Below are 3,296 nucleotides of genomic sequence, written 5' to 3'. Positions count from 1 at the left end.
TTGATAGTTTATTACTATAAACATTTTTTCTGAATGCTGTAGAATATAATGAAGCGCCAAAGAAACTGGTACAGGCATGCATATTCAAATGCAGACGTATGTAAACAGCCAGAATACGGCGCTGCGGTCGGCAACGCCTATATGAGACAACAAGTATCTGGCGTAGTTGTTAGATCGGTTACTGCTGCTACAATGGCAGGTTATCAAGATTTAAGTAAGTCTGAACGTGGTGTTAAAGTCGGCGCACGAGCTATGGGACACATCATCTCCGAGGTAGCGATAAAGTGGGGAGTGTACAGTGAATATCAGGTATCCGGTGAAACATCAAATCTCCACTATCGCTGCGGCCGGAAAAAGATCCTGCAAGAACGGGACCAACGACGACTGAAGAGAATCGTGCAATATGACAGGAGTGCAACCCTGTGAACCATTCAACGAAACATCACCGATATGGGCTTTCGGAGCCGAAGCCCCTCTCGGGTACCCTTGATGACTGCACGACGCAAAGCTTCACGCCTCGCCTGGGCACTTCAACACCAACACTGGACTGTTGATGACTAGATGTATGTTGCCTGGTCGGACGAGTCTCGTTTCAAATTGTATCGAGTGAGTAGAGGTGGACGGGTATGGAGACAACCTCATGAATCCATATACTGTGCACGTTAGCAAGGGACTGTTCAAGATGGTGCAGGCTCTATAATGGTGTGGGGCGTGTGCAGTTGGAGTGACATGGGACCGATGATACGTCTAGAAACTACTCTGACAGGTGACACGTATGTAAGCATTCTGTCTGATCACCTGCATCCATTCATGTCCATTGTGCATTCCGACGGACTTGGTCATTTCCAGCAGGACAATACGACACCCCACTCGTCCAGAATTGCTACAGAGTGTCTCCAGGAACACTCTTTTGAGTTTAAACACTTCCACTGTCCATCAAACTCTCCAGACATGAACATTATTGAGGATATCTGGGATGCTTTGCAACGTGCTGTTCAGAAGAGATCTCCACCCCGTCTGACTCTTACGTATTTATAGACAGACCTGCAGGATTCATGGTGTCTATTCCCTTCAGCACTACTTCAGACATTACTCGAGTCCATGCTACGTCGTGTTGCGACACTTCTGCGTGCTCGCGGGGGTCCTACACGATATTAGGCAGGTGTACCAGTTTCTTTGGCCCTTCAGTGTATAATACCGTAGATAAAATGGGCCTGTAACGATAACAAAAAACTGTAAATTTTGATAAATTCAAAGAACTGGCTTCCGTTAGCATTAAAAGAAATTAGATTTTCACGTGTTAGATATTTTAAACTTCGTGTTTTGGCAAGACAAGTTATAGGTAGTTACTCATTTTAATGGAATCCTAAAATGCTGCATTGGACACGAGCACCTGAACGCAGCTAAAAAATTGCGGAATATCTGTAAAGTAAGTGGTCAATAACGGAGCATCATATATCCAGGGAACTAATGTTTCTTAGTGCACTGCCCGTTCGATATCTTTTTCTTGAATTTTTGCAGATGAGAATTAATTTCTATTTTCTTTATATTTCCTAGAATAGTGTCGTCTTCATGGTAACTGATGAATTACAAAATTGTTTTCGATATTGAGAAGGGTTTCGTTTTGAATTATCTTTCTTCCTTGTATGGTGTTTTAAAATGCCTTCCCGTTTGTCTGAGGTACCTAGCAGTACAACGAAAACCGTAGTTTTTTTTATACACCACCGTTTTGGGATATTCTGTAATGGTTCAGTTGCCTACATTCCTTTACGCCCTTCTAAGGCATTAGTTCCAAATGTAAAGTTAAGAAAATGAGTTTCAAAAGTTTTATCAGTGATGAGAGAAGGGCGGCTAGTGGGAAGAAAATCTTTTTATGGGCCATTTTCTGAAAATGTGTTGCAAGCAAGGAACATACGAGCCAACACGCAGCATCATTCCGGCGGATGGATCATAAGATCAAAGCAGATTGTATGGGAGGTGCAAAGCACAATGGTCATGGGACAAAAGACAGAGCGACAAGAACAAGCAGGTTTCTTTTCGACAACAAAGACAAAAAATTTGATTTATAGAATCTGTCGCTTTGTATACATTGCAGATTGACCCTTGCAAATACAGTGAACAATTTAAAATCAGTTGAGGTTTATTAATATGAGTGACATGGCCTGTAACACTTTTGTTTCCGTCAGACCGTCGTTGCTTTACGTAGTGATTATACGTAAAAGTGTATTTCCTTTAGTCAATCAACGAGTACACAGTTTTAAAACCCATTGAGTCAAGCGACAAGAGCTAAGTATTCTGTTTTCTTACTGAGTACTCTTTGGTATTTCGGAGCAACCGGACCATTCTTACTCACTCAGATGCAAATATTTGGTTCCTAGTAATGCCTTTTGTGATGGAAAAATAACATCTGTAGGGGACTTTCATTTTAGAGTCCTATTAGTCGTGGCTGACCCGATAGGAACTCTAATTTTTACTACGCTCTCGGGCACATGAGGTTGAAGTACTTGCAAACAGACCAAATTATCGATGTGATCAAGAAACCTGCACTATATCTTGCATTGTGTTGAACTTTTATGTGGAAAGGCTTAACGCTGAAGGTTACGAATAATACGCTGGATCTATACTGTGTTTTTAAAAATATTAATGCGTTTACGTGCGACTTGTCCGTAGAAAGGAAGTAATACAAAATGTGTTTTAGTAGTTCGTCGTTTTTTGGTGACACTCTACATGTGTAAACTAGAAGCTTTTTCCTGTTGCAATCCCTCCGTCCCTGTTACGTAAAGTACTTACACTTGCCAGAATGAGATTTTCACTCTGCAGCGGAGTGTGCGCTGATATGAAACTTCCTGGCAGATTAAAACTGTGTGCCCGACCGAGACTCGAACTCGGGACCTTTGCCTTTCACGGGCAAGTGCTCTACCAACTGAGCTACCGAAGCACGACTCACGCCCGGTACTCACAGCTTTACTTCTGCCAGTACCTCGTCTCCTACCTTCCAAACTTTACAGAAGTTCTCCTGCGAAACTTGCAGAACTAGCACTCCTGAAAGAAAGGATATTGCGGAGACATGGCTTAGCCACAGCCTAGGGGATGTTTCCAGAATGAGATTTTCACTCTGCAGCGGAGTGTGCGCTGATATGAAACTTCCTGGCAGATTAAAACTGTGTGCCCGACCGAGACTCGAACTCGGGACCTTTGCCTTTCGCGGGCAAGTGCTCTACCAACTGCGCTACCGAAGCACGACTCAGGCCCGGTACCCACAGCTTTACTTCTGCCAGTACCTCGTCTCCTACCTT

At 43.2% G+C, this 3,296-nt stretch overlaps 1 non-coding gene across 1 annotated transcript; it reads right to left on the bottom strand.

The window, feature by feature from the left end:
- Positions 1–2,864: 2,864 nt before the first annotated feature.
- Trnas-uga (transfer RNA serine (anticodon UGA)) lies at positions 2,865–2,939 on the bottom strand. Its single transcript has one exon. It is a non-coding gene; the product is annotated as a tRNA-Ser (tRNA).
- Positions 2,940–3,296: the final 357 nt, after the last annotated feature.

Source organism: Schistocerca nitens, chromosome 2, assembly GCF_023898315.1.
Source record: "Schistocerca nitens isolate TAMUIC-IGC-003100 chromosome 2, iqSchNite1.1, whole genome shotgun sequence".
Classification (NCBI taxonomy): domain Eukaryota; kingdom Metazoa; phylum Arthropoda; class Insecta; order Orthoptera; family Acrididae; genus Schistocerca; species Schistocerca nitens.
This window is presented reverse-complemented; position numbering and strand designations above follow the sequence as displayed.